This window comes from Ischnura elegans, chromosome 8 (assembly GCF_921293095.1).
Source record: "Ischnura elegans chromosome 8, ioIscEleg1.1, whole genome shotgun sequence".
NCBI lineage: Eukaryota > Metazoa > Arthropoda > Insecta > Odonata > Coenagrionidae > Ischnura > Ischnura elegans.
Genome location: NC_060253.1, coordinates 55,207,924 through 55,228,601, shown reverse-complemented (window position 1 = coordinate 55,228,601; position 20,678 = coordinate 55,207,924). Strand labels below are relative to the sequence as shown.

Sequence of the window (20,678 nt, the reverse complement as noted above, 5' to 3'; positions counted from 1 at the left end):
ATAGCATTATATGCTGAAAACGGATCGTGCTATTTAAAATAAAGTGTGGAATAGTACAAAGTAATTTTATTTTACTCTATGCCGGTTCTAAAGTAGCCACAAAACCTGGACAGTCACAAAAGTTAACTGGTTTGTATAAACACGCTATAAATCCTAATAATTTAAAGCTTTCCCGTTGTTTTAGTAAAATGGTTACATATATTGAAATATATTTCTTGATAACTATTAGTTTAATTTTGGTTTCCTAAAATCATACTAGTTTAGGTATTCAAAAAATATATGGGCCAGCGTGCCCCAGCCGCTGGGCCAACTTGCCCCGATCGGCGTAGATCAGACCAAATCTATGAAAATCAACCAGTGGGATGGGTATCTACCCAAAATAAAGCTAATTTTGTTTTAAAGATATTAGTATTCGTGCGAAAAATCCACAGAGTTAATAATCAAATGTCGTGACCGGAATCCGAACCCGGATCCCCCGATATTTGGTCGAGTGCTATAGCCAGGCAAGCTACCGAGATGTGGACCTCTACTGCGGAAATTTGGCTGAAGTACCTTGTTGGCTAAAGCACTTGACCGGAAATCGGGGGATCCGGGTTCGAATCCCGGCCAATGCGAATGATTTTTTTCTCTGTGGATTTTTCGCACGATTTGTGCATTGTGGGTGACTCCGTAAAGTTATCACCATGGCTAGTCCCGGTATACTCACATTATATCAGTATTCATTTAGTTTTAGGTGGGCCAAGCACCATGATTGCCGGAAAATTTTAATAATGAATTGTTTGTCTTCATAAGGACTTTTTTCGCAATGAGGCAGAAAATGTCATTCATTAAGTGGCATTGACATTTTTGATAACCCTAACTGCAAACTGATCTGTTGTATCTCTGAAAACCAAATTAAATGGGTAGGTCCATTAGCGGGTATAATTAGTGTGATTAGATTATTTTTAAATACCCGGTGATTTATTTCGGTGGAAAGATTTGCTAAAGCGAAAACTTCTCGGAAATACTTGAGTGTGCCTTATTTAATTCTAGCTTTCCCTAAAATATGTATTTATATCCCGTGCGCGTGGATGGGGAAGTTGTGCTCCTGGCAGAACACTTGACGATCAGTGAGCGTGTATAATTTTTTGGCTGAATCCTTCGTTTCGACTCCTTTTTTACGGCTTGAGAGAATTTTGGTCTCATCTATTTTCGGAGCTAACCACATTCTTAGATTTCGTAGCGGCGAGGGCTTTTGTTTCTTTGAAGAAAATGTATTCTCTCTCCTACTCCAATAAAACTTTCCCAACAATCTTTGCGTCCTATCTTCTCTCTCGTAAGGAACGTTCCTAACTAGACGCCTCCGACGATTTCATATAACAGTTAAAATGCCTTGTTTTGTTTTATCATAAATAATGTGTTTTGAAGCGCCAAATTACTCCCTGCCGACGTGTTTTAAGAAATAAATTTACGAAATTCATGACATATCACTTTTTTACTGCCAAAACCTGAGTAACTTAAGTATTGCGGTATGCCCTAGCTAAATTTTATCTACTTCGTAAAAGTTGTTATTTATATAATCTGAGGTTATATTACAATGCATTAGTGACCTCTAAATTTACATATGGTATAATTTTATGGGGTGCAGCTTAGCTGATCTCAATTAAACCAGCTATGAACCTACGAAAGCTGCTTATTCGGGTAATGCTAAAAAAGAATTACTATGAGTCGTCTTTTCCGCTCTTCAAAAATTCAAAATTGATTCCTCTCAATTAGATTACTTTTTGTGGGACGTGGAACAAAAGTTCAGATGTCCTTTAGGCCGGACAAGTGGCATTTTCGAAGTGTTTTGATACCCTTACGGAGGCCCACATTGTCTGTTCAGAAAAGTTATAGTATACATTGGGCCAAAAGTCTTCAACGTATTACCATCTGAGTACAAAGGGTCGTGTACCTTCATATTTTTCTAAAAAAAAAGTACAACATTTGGCTCTATACTTATCCTAAACTTGAAGAAATTATTTTTAAATTCAAATTTGATGTAATAATTATATATTCAGTCAAAAACATTATTTTTATTAATGATAACACAGCGAAAATTTAAGGAATTTTAGTGTTTAATAAAGAAATTAATGTCGCTACAATATGCAATCGTAAGTGCGCTTTATGACAGAAGCTAATAAATAAGTGAAATTAGAAAGAGGATCAATCAGTTATAATATTATTATGGCATCTTGTTGATATAATTAACAATTTCTGCTCTGTTCTGAAGAGGTGCTATATTTTACGACATGTTACTATTCATATCGCCGCGAACGAAGGCTGTGATCCACTTCGTCGGCTTACATTCAATCATCGATTTAATTACACCCCGTTTACGCTTAAAAAAATCTCGCTCCTATAGCAGGAAAGTCTATGGCTCTCCTAACAGCCTGAGATGATGGATGCGACGCCGCTCGTATATCATCGTCGCATCCGCTGTGTTTTTGTTCCAGTCCCGAGAACATGGCCCAACGTCGCGCGGACGTCTGTAAAAATACTGGCTCCTCTTTCAAGAATTTTTCGTTAAGACCCGCAGCGGATTGATTCAGTGCTCGCGACTTGGGACATTCTGGGGGAGTCAAGTGGTGGGAAGGGAGGGAGAAAGACTGCGAAGGTAGTAGTTCTTCCCCTTCGGAAAGCCTCAGGAAGACAAGGCAGGATTCTTACAAACAAACCAGTGGCTCGGAGCCAAATGAATCAGTTGAATGCACTAAAGGAATGAATAAAAAACTCTTTCTTACAAATTCTCAGTCTCGATTCAACGTTTAGACAGCGCTGCCTATTGATTTTGATATCATTTGGTAACCGTTTCCAATTTTTCTCTTTGTAATTCGTGGCTGATTTTCGCTTACATTATGATTTTGAATTTAAAACTATTTTTTTATTCTTAATTTTTAAAATTTTTAGTTTAAGAAAAAAATTCCTTTTGAATTCTACACGATTAGCATGAGTACAATTTTTACAAACTTTTTTTCGGAAAAAGCTGGAAGTAGCTAACTCTTTTGCAAAGAATTTATCAGCGCCAAATTCTGATCATGGCAAAGTGGTCGTCAAAAGGAATAGAAAAACGAGATTGAAATAGAAAGATGGATAAAATGAGTACATATGTACTACACTTCGCACACGCAACTAACAATAAGTAATCTGTCCTCTTCTCAGTCTCTCAGTCTCTCTTCCTCCATTTCATTACCGATACTACAGGCAGAGGCGGATCCAGGTTAGGGACAAGGCGGGGTAAGTGGTGGTTAAAATTCCAGCAGTAGTGGGGGTCGGAAAAAATTATCATTTTATCTAGTGTAAATTGGATACCCAAGGGAGGCTAAATTCCCTCTAGTCCCCCCCCCCCGAATAGATACGCCACTGACCACAGGTATAGGTCATATATCATTCCCCCCACAGTTACAAAAAGTCTCTTCATAGGAAAGCTATGTTCTAAGAAATTCTCCTAGATGAAACTTGGCTGGAATAAATAAAGCACAAAAACTGGATTCATAATATCGACAACTAGAGATTTATTATCCATGCAAATTAATTTTTCCTAGCATTGAGCTAATATTATTATACTCCATCCCACAAAGAACTCCAACTGGTTTATACAATCATGAAAATTTCCTTTTAGAAGGTAATGCCCCAAATCAGAAATCGTGCATACTATGAGCAATAATTTTTATATCGTTCATTTATGTATACTCTCTGCTTCCCTACTTTTGCACTCACTATTTATGCTGAGATTTATTTTCCAAAATGAAGACGATTAGTTAAAATCATCGTGTTTATTTGGAATATAAGCAGTGTTACAAAGGTGAAAGACCCAAAGGTAATATCAAGGATATACGAAACCTTTTTTGTCTCCATCTTTCTATTTCTTTCGTGTTTCTATTTCTTTTCATGATCACTTAACCTCTGTCGTGTAAATAATTAGATAATTAAATGGAGATAGTGTTGATAAATTCTTTGCAAAAGCGTAAGCTATTAGCTACTTCCACCTTTTTCAGAATAATGTCGTAATGTGTTGCAAATCCTTTATTCCTAGAAAATATCTATTCTACAAATGAATACTGGTTGAAGAAATGGCCATAAAGACGTTCTATTTATTGATAACCTCGCTGTCGATGATTAAAAAAATGGAAAATGATATATCATTTGTCTCTAATTACGTATTCTATATTGCGAGCAAGAAAACTGCACCGGGCAAAAAAGGAAGCGTGTATCCATATGATGTATTCTTTGTCCACGGGAAAAGTTCATTTTCTCCGATACTATTATTAAAGTAATCTACCGATTAAGGTAGGTTTGCATGGAGCTTCACTAAGCGTACCGGCAGTCTCCATTCTCTTTTGGACTTCCCTTTTTAATTCAAAATAGGGCCCACCCCCTTTCATCCTATCAAAAAATCCAATTATAGTATTCCTTTCTCTCCCTCTTTTACCCAACATTCTACCCACTAACACTATGGCGTATTGTTTGTCACCCATTTGTCACTTTGCCTTTACGCGCTTTGCTTGTGATGGTTTCGTAACATCTGTATAGATACATCGCAATAAAGACTAGGTCTATCATAGACACGTCTTTCTCTACGCTGCCAAGTATTCATCACTTAAAGGATAAATATAGGGTGAGAATTGGATACCGGGGGTCGACTAGCTTCTTGAGGTCGCCAGTCACGAACTAATTCCAAAGGCATTTGGTCACGCGCTCGACTCATAATGGAGTTATCCCAATTCTAGTCATGGTCATTGCGAAGGTGAACCTCCGGCGCTTGTTTGCGGAGAAGTGTCCCAAGCGATCCTGCTGTTGCCTTGCGAGACTAATCCCGAGTCACCTTATCAATGTTTCTCCTGGATAGCATGCAAATGATAATACTCATTTACATACCTACCATTTCCTCTCTTGGATATCTTGAAAACTCTTAACGTTTTGCACATTGAGCGAGATACTTTTAACGATTTGCCTACAAAAAATATCTGTCAGAACACTAGTGGGAGAATCTCCATTTGATATTTTCAAGTATGAATAATAGAATTTTTGCACATATAATTGAGATCGCACATATACTATGAATCTATTTCCTGCTGGAGTCTTCGTATTTTCTAGTGAAATCAAAAACATCTGTCGCAAATTTAGTCTAAGGACTCCATTTAACATTTTCACGCATGATTAGAATATTTTACGTATTATTGAGTGCATATTATGCATATGGAATGCACAGAGGAGGTCTAATTCCATCCCATATAAGGCTAATTTATGTTGCAACTTCGGTCGCATTTTAATTGTTTTCAAAAATGTCCGCGGCGCGGTGATCAGTACTATGCGATCCACTTATTCCAATATTTTGCACTATAATGTTTGTAATTGATAGGAATAGCATAAAAAAGTTATGAATTTGATAAGTAACACCATCAAGACTGTAAATTTTGGTTCACACTTCTAATAATACCTTATTTTCCCGAGAAACTCGGATCAATTTGTCCGTCAGCGACGCGAGTGGCGGCTTTTGTAAACCAATTTAAATGCGCGATGTTTGACAACACATTTAGAGGCTGACTTGAGGATCCTCTTTTGTAATATTCGTGGTGCATATACTATGATCCTGTTGGAATCTCCGAATTGTCTCGTGATCATTGTACTTCTTTCATTTGTCTCGATGTTGAAGTTACATGTGATTAAAGGAAAAATAATTCATTGACGGAATCAATCGTGTATTGTATCCCCATCTCGTCTCATAATTTAATTTAACGTGCAATGCAAATTCCATTCGACGATATTTTGATTGAAACTGGATTTTCTCTCGAGTATCAGTTTGTTACTATCACAGTTTAAAGTTTTTAGAATGTTTTTATGAAACTTTATATGTTTCCCATCCGTTCCATTTCCACGCTGAAGGGCTATTTTTTTCGAGTTGGAGGTAATTATATCAAAAAATAATCAAGCCAAATGACACAGGACTGTATTATGTTGATAAATCAATGAGATGCTGCCACGAAAAAATTGTCTTTTGTTAAGTGGATTGATATGTACCATATGCTATGTCTTAGGGCTTCTGGAACACGTATTTGATACACGATAGCATTATATAAGTCAGAAAGTTTAGGAAATTTTTCTATAGTGAAAGAAGCAAAATAATGACGTCGTCAGAAAAGGCTTTTTATGTTTCTTGCTGAGTCACCTTTTGCTTGTATTTGCCAATCTTTCGGAACTTGAGTTTAATTACTCAGTTAGTACTGAGAGTTGGTGCTACGGGAAACCTCGAGTTGACTATGATGACGTAATAGTTTGGGATAATAATATGTTCAAATAAGATCACGTTTTGAGGGAAAATCTCTAAAAACAGAGAATGTGGTAAATGCCTTCTCATGAGGCTTAGATTTAGCTGTGGATAGGTCTGATGTGGTCATCCATCTCTGTGGGAGGCGCTGTCCAACTATTTTCTCCTCTGAGCCAAGAGCCCTAAAAATTATCACCAGGGCCCATCAAGGTTTCAGCGTGACTTGAAATAATTGCGAGAAAATATTTTCCTTTTGCAAATTCTCGAGGAAAAGAAAAAGAAACCTTTCTTGAAATTTTTCGCATGACGCCACAGCATTTAATCTCTTTTGGCGCAAAGTTTCATGTGACTCGTAGCTGTTTTTCGTAAATGTTTTTCTCCGAATTTCATTGGTCTCCCATGAGGTTGTAATTAGAGTCTGTCAATCCAAGGAAGTAGCAGTTTTTCAAGCTTATTCGTACTTCTTTTCAAGCTTGTCAGTCAATTATTTAAGTGATAAATATATTTCGTGTTTAGAAAGCTGTGTAAGACCACTATTTTGGTCGAGTTTATTGCACAGCATATGTTCTGTACTCAATCTTTAATGGTGTCCGTTTCATTTCTTAGTTCACCCTTTACGTGCATGGTATCACTCTTCTTATCAAATCAGAAGAATATGTTCTTTGTTATCATTTTTCCCCGCAGTGGAAGTTATTTGATCATTGACGTCTTCCATATGCCACTTAATTTTAAGCCATGTAAACTGTGAATACCTCCATGTACAGCATGCATATTTTAATGAAAAAAGATCAAAATGATTTAATGATGGCAATTTTTACACAATTTTTTTAGTAATGAACGATGCGTTTTGACCGTCCGGTCATTCTCGAGTGCAATGTAAAATTTTGAAATCAGGACGCAATAGAATAGAAAACAACTCCTGATTTCAACAATTTCACAATGTTCTTGAGAATGACCTTACGGACGAAACGCGTCGTATATTATTAAAGATATTGGTGGAAAAAATTGCATTATCTCTTTTTCATCAAATCAGGAAGTCAATCTACTACACCTTGCCTGCCTCAGTAATTTATTTACATTATATTGTCGTAGTTTTTTAAATTGGCTCTTTTATCTGCCTCTACCAGAGACTTATGAATATTTTTTCTTACTTCACGCTATCTTTTTCTAAAGGAATCTTCATTCCTTGTCTTTTCAAACACCCACTGCATTCCTGCGGCCGCAGGAGAAAAAGTTTTGCTTCGATAGCAGTGAAACTCAACCGCCTAATGAGCTTTTCGCCCACTGGAGGCACTAGGATCACTCCCACGCGCTCTGCACCCAAGGCCTACGCACGAAACACTCGGAGAATGATTCGCAACGTATGGAAATGTAGGGTCTCGCTACTCCAAGACGCGATCGCGCGCTCTGTGATTTGCATCGAAAGCATTATCGCGAGGCGGAAGGTTGAATAAATCTTCATCCGAGCTCGCTCTCTTACTCAGCCATTTGGACCAATAAGCGACGCGCTTCCTCGTGCTCCGTCACGCGTCGGAAACTTCAGCTGTTTCGCGTAAAGTTTTATTTGCCCCCACTTGCACCGTCGTTTGTGACCCGACCTTATTGAGCGAAAGACAAACATGGGCGGGCTCGGTGAGCAACACGTTGGGGAAAGTGGGAAAGGATATTTATATACCTTCTCAACGCCCTGCTAGAGTCAAATTTATCTGTACCGTGTTTATCGTAATATTATACAAGGAGGTTATTTATTATTAAAATATTCTACCGAGTAAGGCACGAGATTTCCATGGAGTAATTGACCACTTCAGACCTTAAAGTGCATTTTCCGAAGAAAATTCTTGCTTGCTCCATTTTTCTGCAGAAATAGAACTTAAAAATATTAATCCGCTTAAGAAAATGTAATCGTAGTGATAGTAATCCCATGGTACGTAAAAATAATGCAACAATTACTATAAAAGGGTTTTATGCAAAAATAAAAAAAATGCACACATGATGAGTATTGATGTTATATAAAGTCATTTTATTGAAATTATATCAATTAATAGTTTAATATTGTGTATCAATAAATGGTACTCCCCTTCTTAATATTTTTTCATTGTAGAATAACACCAGAGCTGGAATCTTTCGTCATCAACTACGCCTAAGAGTCAAGAGAGAGATTGTAAACAGCTTAGTATGTTCAAGCGCAGAATGTATAGAATACGTTAAAAGCGGCGCTCACCACTTGGAGACACTCTCAGATCAGAACATTATAAAACACGACATGTATCAAATGTGATACGCTGGGACTGAAAAGGTTAAGAAATATTTCGTTTGTTTCCCTTCCCTTCATATACTTCCCTATTAAATTCACAATAAGGCCTTTCATAACTACAACTGAGGTTAAAGATACCAATAGCGTTTTATCATACTATTATATAAAGCGATTATTTATTACTAGTGAATTCTGCCGATTAAATCAGGTTTTCATGGAGAATTTAAGATATATCCCGGCAGAGTCCTCTCCCATTATAGACTTCCCTCTTCAATTTATTATAAGTCCTACTTCCTTTCATTAAATCTAAAAATCCTATTTTCTTCCTATCTTTCCCTCGTATGCTACCCTTTAATACCTTTTTTAACATCCCCTCCTCGCTTAGTACCTACTCGCTCCATGAAAACCTACTCGCATCCATGACTTTTCTCCCCTCCGCATTTAATTTAGAAGCTGCCTCTCCTCACCCACCATGTCCAGCACTTCGCCCTTCCTCCTCCTCTCCATAATTTGACCTTCTCCTGTCCCGCATCTCGAACGACTTTTCTCATCCTCTTTTCTGTAAGTCCATGTTTCCGCACCGTATAGCGGTACACTCCAGATCAGACTCTTATCTAACTTCCTCTTACCTTTTTTAGTCTTACAAATAGTATAGTTTTCATATAGAAACGAAAGAGGATTTTATTCGAGTTCTCGATTGCCAAGAAAACTTGCTCTCGTAATGCATTTTCTGAAAATTTCCTTTGAAATTTTGATTAATTTAATAACTCTTACGGCGATGCTGGTGTTAGAATTGTAATAATAGAAATTGCTTATAAAATTCAAATGTTTTTACATAAAAACTTGTATAAAATTCTTTTTTCCGTAAAATTTATGGTGAGCCTTTATGGGCTAAAATAAATACCATGGAATTTACTTATCTCTCAATATTGTCTATAACCAATTTATTAATTTTACTTATTAATTGTTGACCTCAAACAGTACTCCCAATGTAGTCGATTTAATTCTTGAAAACATTTGTTTCATAAAGGAAACTTGGTCATAATATTTTCGGAATAGCTCCTTGTCCTATGTGCCAAAAAATTAAATTGATACGGTGATTAGAGTGATACTTACAGTGCACTTAAAGTGCGTTTTATAATGCTTGCAGCTCATGTTATATACCGAACTGTAAAGATTTTACGTTGCGAAAAAGGCTACAAAATGACATTAATTAAAATATTCGAAATGATTTTTTAACCATATTGACCGAAGAATAGATCTTATGGAGACATTCGCCAAAGAGAGAATTGGCGAAAGTAAATCTTATTTCCACTTTTTTGTCATTGGAGGTAATATTGCTTCACCCTACAGGTCAATAATGTAAATTTATTTCGCGGTAAAAGCTTCAATCGTCATAAGTGGGCCGTATGATTCCTAAGGAATATCAACAATATTTTTGACGACTTTGACGTTTACATAATTGACTCACTGACGTCACTCAAACACGCAGCTAATTAAGCTAGAGTTAAGTTACAATGCCTTATCTCGTAGTTAAGTACTACCGCACCTTTTCAGGTTAACTGGGGTTGCTGCGAATGTAAGTTGGTACTCGTATCATTGGCCTCTCTATGAGTAAACAAGGGAGATTGGTTGTCAGAATAAATTTCAACGAGGAAATGCTTGAGTCACCAATCTCTTTATTCAAGCAACCTCAACCGCAGGGCAAGAAGACTTCAAAAGCCAAGCGATGTGGAAACGGCATCCGTAAGTCCTCAAGATATGAAAGCAATCAAAACAAAAACATTTAATGGGGTCACGTTCCAATGGTAACCTTAAGGAAACTCCTCTCTTCGAGGCAAAGTTTTATGAAAATATACATCTTTTCAAGAGGCAAATCGGTTTCGTGAGATAAATTTTCAAAAGATTCGGGTACCTATTATTCTAAGTGGTTATGTAAATGTCGCTGGGTTAAAACATTTAAAACCCATAATAATGAATGGTAACTTAGGTATTTTATGAAAATGATGTATAATGCCTGAGTATGAGCCTTTATTTGTGAATAGGTTGCCAAAATGTATGTCAATAACTTTTATCAAGCGGAAAATCACGTTTCCTCTTAGCAATTTCTGAGAAATAAAGTCGCCCTTCGGCAATTTTTCGCTTACTCTACGTGTGTAGCGTGCCATGAACTTGGTAAATACATTCTGTTATCCATGTGCCGTGCCCATTTCGTATTTCTACCGCTAATAATTGAGCACTTGGAAGCTGTGTATTTCCCCAAATCCACTTAACTATGTTAGATATTGTAATGTTGTCGGTTATCTTGTTGAAAATATTGCATTTTGGCTGGTACACCATGCGGTAGGTAAGGTGTTGGATTTTACTAGATGAAGGAGCATTTGGAAATGCCGGAGTTCTTGGACTTAAAGTAAAATCTCATAGAAATTGGAAAAAGATTTAACACGTCTTTTCCGGAGCATTGGTGTTTTTCGGGTCAAGATTAACGAACCAAGATGTGATGGAATCAATGCGGAAGGATCTACCAATTAGCGTATGATTAGCCTGTTTCCTAGTGTATTTAATTTTATATTTCAATACTGCAAATGTTTTTACTGTTGACATTTTTTTCTATGTTGCTTATTTAATTTTTGGAGCGGCACATTTTTCTTTATTTTTTTAAATCTTATTTTAATTCTTTTAATAAAATGGTTAAAATAAAAAAAAATAAACTAACTCCGATTACTTTTTTGTCAGACTCGGTGGCAGAGCGTCTTCCATACTGCAAGAATTCCGAATTAAAATGCACTTATAACAATCAATTTAAAGAACTGACTGAATTTAACTGATCCATTACGGTGGCCTCAACTTCAGTATTTTCCAAGTTATATTGTCATTTTGCATTAAATGAGATGATGGCTAGTCAGTAAAAATTTTTAAGAACGAAAAGGGATCAATGTCAGTTGGGAAAGAATTACTCAGGATGTAAAATCGGTAGAATAGAGAGCGCTTAATTTTTGATAGCCTTGGTATTGACATGTGGAGTTGGGAGTTTGAACGGGTGTGGCAGAAAGTTACTCTAATGATGATGAAGGACACAATATCGGGACTGTAAAAGTGGGAATCAAGGTAATTGTAAATTAATTTTATAGGTCTATTTTTTTTAATAGTGTCATCCCATTTTCGTGGGATGGACTAATATTCGGAGGTAGGGATGCAGCTAGGAATTAAAGGTAGTGGGGTTTTAGGAGCAACTAAAACCCGAGAATTTAGGGGTATGGAATACGCGCCAGGGTAAGCGGGATGTGCGAGGGCCCTCCTCCCATAAAATATTTAACGTAAATGGTGAGTTTTGCTGCCTTCTGGGGGATATTTCATTAGTATTTACACTATTCTGCAAGTAATATTAATTCAATCGAGTAAAATTAATTAGACTTAAAAATTTCTCTGAGCCTTGGGGGAGGGGGGGTTTATACCCCGACCCCCCCCCCCTCGCTGAGCCGTTGTTTAGAGGGCAGTATGCTTCACCGCAGTAGATGGAGAGGGAATGCGCATTTTTGTCATTTCAGCCACATGTACCGAGCGTTTTTGGAATTCATCCTGCGGAAAGTGACTTTTTCTAGCAATAACATCTTATTCCCGGTAGCTTTGATTCCTGGAAATACGTTCTGCCTTCTTCTTACACTTCATTGCGAAGGAACGAGACCGTGAACAAATTGCTGCCACTAGTGACTTTTTTACGTGTCGTATTATGTCCACATGGTACTTTATGTGAGGATGTTCTTTTTTACCCTTTATATTTGCTGCCATTGTCGTTGCATGGAATTCTTTTGAACTTTTGGCTGTGGTCCAAACGTGTCATGTGGATTACATTCTCAGAATCGTACGCGGAGGAAAAATACCATCGCTCCCCTACTTCGTCCATTAATGATAGCCAATTAGGAACCTTTCCACCGATTTTTGCTAATATACAGAGTGTACTTACGTAGTTTAATAATGCATTGTCGATATTTAGTTAGAAATGAATTGCTGTATTTACTTGTATCATTATTCCCACGTAAGATCTTATGAGGATTACGCCGCTTGAGCATGAGACGCGTGTGAAAATAGGTTTCTGATATAGGTAGATAGAATACATAGACGAGCAGCAAGCTTTGTCAAAAATTAATACGATAAATATAGTAGTGTTACTGAATTAATCAGGAATTTAGAATGGGCAAATATTACCGTTAGAAGAAAATACCTTAGATTACATATTTTGCGGAAATTTCTAGTAGATAGAGGAGTAGTACTTCTTGTCTGATGAGCAAGATTAGGGATGTGCGCGTACTCGAAAATTCCAGTCGAGTCGAGAAGCTGGTACTCAACTCGAGTGGTTCGAGTAGTATTACGACTGTCGAGTCGATTAGTTTCGGTTTCAGAGCTGTCGAGGCCAGTCAGTTCAGAAATCTGCCAGCAGGATGCGCTTCGTCCCTGGTTGAAACGAAACTCCTTGATGATTTTAATTTCATTCGGGATCGAAACAAAACCTAGGCCTCGTATTTTCGTATAAAGCGCTGGCATGTTAGTGATTAGAAGTTAGTGGCCTCTGAAATCAGAAAAAAAACTTCCTTTGAATTCGAAATGAAAAGCATCCTCTTTATTGAAATTGTTTACAAGCTGTGTTCGATTTGGCTGTTCGCGCATTTTAATTGCTCTTTAATAAAATTTAAAACCTGAATGAATGCATTTTTAGTTCTGAATACCCATCATTATCATTGGTCAACAATCCTAAGATTGGACATCTACGTATTTCTTCTCTTTCACATACTTCTTTACCCGTTCCATATATTTTTTTCGAGGTCTTCCTTTTCCGTGCTTGCCTTCCACTTGTCCCTCGACGATTGTCTTCATCAGGCCATCATATCTCAAAATGTGTCCTATAAGGATGTTCCGTCTTCTTATCAAGGTTTTTATGGAGTTTCTCTTTTCTCCTACTGTACTTAGTGCTTCCTCATTTCTAACTCGGTCGGTCTATTTGGTCCTCATAGTTCTTATGCAGCACCAAATTTCGAAGACGGCCACCTTTGTTTTTTCCGCTGCAGTTACTTTCCATGCCTCATTTTCTGAATACACACGACTGTTTTTTGTTTTTTATTGTGAACAAATAATATAATATAATTTATTCTTCCGTGCGTACATATTTTTACGGGTTATTATATCCATTCAAGAATGTTAGGAAGCCTGTAAGGCAATGAGCCTGTGTTTAGGCTAACTTCAAATTTCATAAACTGTGGAAATGATAGAACCAAAATACTCAATACCTAGAGGAAAAAAAACATTTTGTGCGTAATATTTTCGTAACTGCATTGAACGTATGATGAAATACAACATGTAATGTACAACGCATATGATGTCAAGTGTGTTTAATACAATATACCGACCCTTTACAATAACTTTTCAATGGCATCAAAAGTTATTTCAATCAACCTTTTATAATTACCAACCTTTTACCAACCTTTTATATTTACCAAAAATATAGAAAAATAATATGGCTTTAAGATATCACTTGAACAAGATGGTTTATTCAAACATTTAATTCAACCGATATATTTCGACGTGAGTCAACATTCAACTTATTTATTTTCCAAATTTGCCATTCTGTAACCACAAGTTTTTCTATCCCTACTGAGTGGTTTCAAATAAGATAAAATTATTCGAGATAAACTCCCTTGATCCCCTGTACCGCTCACATTTTTTGTCCATACTTTCTTTGCATAGTGGTGAGATTTACATACAATGGGCAGTTCCAGTCTCAGCGATGTATATAACACCTTCGTGGCCGATTTCAATCTCTTTTTTCGCGAAGAAACAGGGAGTTTGCGCGCATATAGACTTTCAAACTCCGTGTGATCGCTACGGGTCAGGTGTTGCCCTCTTCGCAATCATGCTGCGTGAGTCACGACCACCTAGCCCCTCCAGTAGTGATACTCGGCCACTTATGGATTCTTTTTTCACCAAGAATTGGAGTGTCTACTAGAATATAAATTATTTTGCTGAAGTATCATTATGAATTGCTCAATGTTTGTGATACAGTTAATATTTTTGTGGAGCTTCGCTATCATCCAGAAAACGGAGCATAGTGCGTATATTAAAAACTGCGTCTGACGAAAGAATATTAGGTATGCAGGGAGGGGGAATATTACTATGATTAAAATATTCTACCTATTAAGGTAGTTTCCATGTAGTATTTAAGAAGCATTTTTGCAGCCCCTCCTTTCTTCATGTATTTCATCTCTTCAATTCACGGTATGGCCTACTTCCTTTCATTATATCTAAACATCCTTCCTACCTTTCCCTCGTATACCCTACATTCTTCCCTCTAACACGGCTTTCAACATCCCCTCCCGACTAAGTCCTCTTTCCATCCATACCTTTTGTTCCCTCGTATCTCTTCTAGTTGCTGCCCCTCCTCGCCCACCATGTACAGCACTTCTTAGTTCCTCCTTCTCTCCATCATTTCACTTTCTCCTGACCCGCATCTCGAACGAATTTTCTCACCCTTTTTCCTTTATGTCCATGTTTCCACCCGTAAAGCGGTACACTCCAGATCAGACTCTTCTGTAGCCTTTTCTCTACTTCCAATTAATCTATCCTTCATATAGAAAGCGATAGAGGATTTTACTCGTTCTCGATTGCCAAGAAAACTTGTTCTCCGTGCTGGATTTTTTGAAAATTTCTTTTGAAAATCTAACTTATTAAATAACTCTTTCGGCCATGCTGGTGTTAGAATTCCCTCTAACACGGATTTCAACATCCTCTCCCCTTTGAGTACATCGATTCCTCCTGTTTCTTCCATATCTTATCTAGAATCTGCCTCTCCTCACCTACCATGTTCAGCACTTCGTCGGTCCTCCCCCCCTCTATCCACTTTACTTTCTCCATTTTTCTCCTTACTCACATTTTGAACGCCTCCAGTCTTCTGGGAAACGGATATGTTCTACATAAAGTGATAGTAATATTCAATTCTTTTTGCGGAGATGAAATATTGTCCCTTTTGGGAATTTAAAAGGGATATCCTATTTAGTAGAGGTGACTGGCAGGGGTGATTCGCAAAATTTCCATGTAAACCTACCTTAGCCGTAACAATGTTTAAAGGTTATATAATAATTCCTTCGCCATTTCTGACGATGACGCTTGGACATGGAAAACCCATTGTGTCATCTCTACCGACATGGTCTCCGGCTTCTGGGTGTTAATTTTCAATCATACCTTAACCACGGGTATACAGGAAATAATGAAATATGTATAATGAAAAGAAAAATTTTTCTTTCATGGCTAGAAAAGCTTTTCTTTGCAAAATATTGATGATGGAAGAAATTGTTTTTTTTACTCTGTAAGAAAGATATCTGTAGAGAGCAGTACTTTCACGTATACTAGTGTTTTTGTTTTCGAGCTATGTCATTTAAGTATCGTTTTTTAGCGATCCTTCAGAAATCGCTAATGGTCGCAATGAGAATCAGGATCCATGTAAACCTACCTTTGCCGTTAGAATATTTTAATAATATAATAATCATTGCTCGTATCTCCATTTCTGTCCATGACGCTTCGGCTTAGAAAATTCATTGCGTCATCCATACTGTTATTATACCAATATCGTGACTGCATAATTAAAAGAACAACTGTCAAATCGTGCATAGAAAGATTTATCATCGGTAATTACTGAAGATTGACGAAATTATTTTTTGCTATAGGGGAAAAAGTATCTATATTGAGCAGTAGTTTCACGAATATTAGAGTTTTTGTTTTCCAGCTATGCCAACTTAGATTCGTTTCTTAACGATCCTTCAGAAATCGCTAATGGTCCCGATGAGAAGCAGGGTCTCTTCTACCGAACATATATCTACTCTCGTTCGGACAGTTATTGCTGCCATTTACATACAATCGATGGCGTCAGTATCTCTAGATGTGTGTTGCGTCCTCGTGGATTTTCAAATGCTCAGCTCCACGTGTTGCTGTGAGCACTAAATCCTCATAGCGGCTGGAAATGTTCCCGATCCTTGAAGGGAGCGGCGAATATTTAAAATTAGCCATACTCATATCGATTACTTCTCATTTATTTTCTGATCTTGGGAAAAACTCCGTAAAAATGTAAATGCATTTAAACTCTAATGATATAAGTGATAATTTCAACTGTTAAACGGACGTAGAAAAAGGGAGGGAAAAACTTTCATCAGCACGAACCCCCTTAAATGTAGTCACGAAAGCTGCATTTAATTTTCTTTGTGCCACAATGGGGTGCACCCTAAACCTCCTTTTATGGGCACTTTTCTTCTGTTTTTTTCTGACCGCGTATACTGCAATTGCTTGAATTGCACTTGGCAGCATGACGTTCTCATACCTAGGCAAGCTGCACCAGCTGATATTGCGCCGGACGCAGACGGGTTTCGTCCGCGCCTATGTGAACAGCGCCCCGCGCGCGTAGCGCGGAACGCGGACCATCCGCGTACATGTGAAACGGGCCTAGGCTGATTTATGTTGCCACTTCGGCCGCATTTTAATCAGCTTTCAAAAATTTCCGGGACGAGTTGATGTGTGCAATGCGATCAATATTTTTCCGAAATTTTGCAGCGTAATGTTTGTGATTGCGAGGGGAATCATTGAAAAGTAATGAATTTTATAAATCACGTCATCATGTATATAAATTTTGTTTGATATCACTAATTATACCTGATTTCCCCGTGAACCTCGGATAACTTTGTCTGTCAGCGGCACGAGTGGCGACTTTTTCAAACCCATTTAACTATGTTTTTTTTACATGTAACATGACATTAGCTCTCACTCATTAGGTTTTCGCAGGTTTTTCACGCCCCCCTTCTTGTGTGGGCGTTTTCCTGCAGTGGGTATTTTCGCTGAAGGATGCTACAACCTTATCCTCATATTTTTTTCCCACAAACAGAAATCTTTATTTTACACAAAATTTTCACTTTTACTTGTTCACCTTCTATGACATTTCACAAGTAGTGTATACTGTATATCTTTTGTATTGTGAACGTTTATCTACAGTTTTTAAATGTGTTTGCATTGACGCTATCGAGGGGTTAGATGGAAGAGGGGACTTCTTCGTCTCAACCTCGCCCGAATAAAGACATCTTATTGCGTTACATATTACTCTATTTGTGACCTTACATTCTGTTGATCAATTAAGAAACGATATCCGCTACCTTAGGAATGGTTTATTTTCCTTGAAATATGAAAGGTTGAGTGTCCTAATTTGATGATTTGAGTAGGGTACAATGTGAGTCGAGTATAGTGGGAATGATGTGTGGCTTTTTATTTTTAGTATGGTTTATATATTAAATGGTTTTTTATAGTGTTGAAAAAGTTACTGTACATTGTTATAGCAAAAATAATAAAATTATTAATCTCTATAGTCACAGGCTCAACTTTGTGGAAGTTCATTTCAATGAATAGAAACGAACAAACTATGTATTAATTAAACAAATTTATTTACGCGGTACGATCTCAGGTACCTGAGGATGACGCCGCTGCGTCGAAACTAGTCGTACCGCGTAAATAAATTGGTGGATTAATACAAAGTTTGTTCGTTTTTATGCATTCAATAAAATTATTATTACTATTACCATTATTATTATTAAAACTCGATGGGTGACAACACATTTAGAGGCCAACTTGAGGATCTTTCTTTATAATGTTCGTGGCTATAACTTTCCTGGGCGTGTTTCTATGCTTTTTCCATATAAAGGCGGTGGCGAATGAAGGAAAGGACTGATTACTGGACTAGCCGTCCGATTTACAACCGGAGTGACGTGGGTAGCGTTTTGACGCGCTAGTGGCCAAAGCAATGATATGAAACGATGGCTTCAGTGAACTTGGACGGAAGAGTAATTCACTCTGCCTCGACGCTGGTAGGGTTGAATCTGAGAGCCCCCCAGTCAAAGGGATAGAGATAGGACCGCGCCGGGTATTGTCATCAACATTTAGATAAGGGAGGCAGAACCAAAATGGCGTCGACAGGTTGAAATGTGAGGGTAGAATGGGATTGGATTGATGTGATACGGGAAAAGTGGGGAATAAATCGAGTGGGAGCTAATTGGATTGGCTTTCTATAGAAGAGAGGTCGTAAGATAAGCTTGCAGTAAGTCGCTCAAATTGGTTGCCCGTGATTTATGTGAGACGTTATGGTGGTAGGGGTGTTCGCATCTGCGTGATTCAAAACAAATATTTCTCGCGTAAGCAGTTGGAAATTTTTTTACGACTATATACGACGTCTATCAAGGCTGTAGGGTATATTAATCTCAGTGAGAATGTAGTTAATTAAATGCTTATATAGTGACACATTCATATTTTAATATTTTTTTAATGATTCTCCAAGATGCGCCTAAAACAATCAATTTAAAAATTTTAAATTAATACTTTTTCGCGCAAATTATGCCAGGCAATATGCTTACAAATAACGTATTTGTTCGTCAATAACAGCATTTTTTCCTTATAATTGAAATTGTAGCCAAGTTTATAGATTTAAAAGTTTAAATTTATTTTAATTTTACTTTCAATGCAACTATAGTCATTAACAGTCACAGCAGGGAATATTCGTGCAAGTAACGTATTTGTTCGTCAATTGCAGCAGTTAATTCCATTTAATTGAAATTGTAGCCCAAGTTATAGCTATCAAGTTGAAATTTGATTTTAATTGTAGTTGAAATGCAATTGTAGTAATTAACAGTTACTACAGTTATTTTAAGGACACGCTTTAATTTTATTTGCTGTGGGCTAAACTAAGGTCTTATGATTTTGTATTCCATCTGCCTGATCTTGTCACGCAAAAGTTGACCACGGTCATAGGTGGATTTAGAGGGTGGAACGGCGGCACATGCCTCCCCCCCCCCCCCCAGACGCTTGAAAAACAGACAAGATTTATGATACAGGCTCGAAAATTGTCGTTATTGTATCAGTAACTTAATATTATTTTCATATTAATAACTTTCATATTAATATAAAGATAATGTTTCGTACAGTAATGGTGTTTTCTGTTGTTTTTAATATGACATATTAAAATACCGTTTTTCCTGTCTGATCCTTGTGCCCCCCCTAGAAAAAAATCCTAGTCTATGACTACGGTAGAGATACATTGGTGAGTTTGTATGTCTATGCAATGGTAACATTTCTCTTCTTCTTTCCAGGTATAATGGAGACCCTAGCGCAGCATAAGATTATGGGAGTGGAAAAGAAATTCACATCCATGACTATTACGGCTGTGAGTAAACGTTTTGGACTATTTCGCAACTTTTTAAGGGTTTTTTCCCTTCTACAGCGGTTCGAATCCTGGCTGTACTAAATTTTTTTTCATGCCGAACTTCATCTTTGGCGTATATATTAAATTATTCCAGAAGTAATGTCCGCTTAAGAGAAAAAAATCAAAAATCAATTTTTTTTCAAAAAAGTTGAATAATTTACATTCCTTACAGATTTCTCTATTTGTCTACATAATTTCCATACTTATTTAAAAATTTGTCACATCGTTCAACAAGTTTTTGAATACCTAAGTAAAGTCGAAATCGGCCGCCTGCGAGGATAACCAGTCTTTATCCGCTTCTTATTTCACTTCATCTCTCTCAAAGCTCGTACCCACTTGCGCAATACTTATACTGTGACTCATTATGTTAGGACCGTAAACTTCAGTAATCTGCCGATGAATTTCTGTCGCTGAAAAGTTTCTTGCGGACAAAAACCGTCACTGTGTGTACTTCACAATCGGAGGGCTGATTAATTGTCTTAAATATTGTAAACTGACACTGTAAATAGTACACAGCAACAGTAACAACGCTAATGGCGGCGCTTGACGCGCAAGGCATGCCGGGAGTCGGTACGCATGCGTGTTCTGTCCTTGGTGCCAAATTCAAATAGTTACGGCGAATACTTTTTTAATAACCCTAGTAACTTTGCACCCGTGCGCGTGACGGCGTACAAAGCCACTTATTTCATACAGAGCTCTGTACTAAAGGCTACGTCTTGTTGCAGCCATGCTTCTCTTTCCATTTCCATTGTTTTTAAAATTGAACATTTTTTTAATCCCAACGTACTTTTTACAGCAAACCTTGTTTAATCAAGTAATTTGATCAATTTGCCAATTTCCAGCACTTTATTTGGTACATCTCG

The 20,678-nt window shown here is 37.3% G+C and overlaps 1 protein-coding gene across 2 annotated transcripts in view; it reads left to right on the top strand.

The window, feature by feature from the left end:
• LOC124163372 (nascent polypeptide-associated complex subunit alpha, muscle-specific form-like) overlaps positions 1 to 20,678 on the top strand; it is a 385,994-nt gene that overhangs the window by 279,004 nt on the left and 86,312 nt on the right. The window lies entirely within an intron of this gene.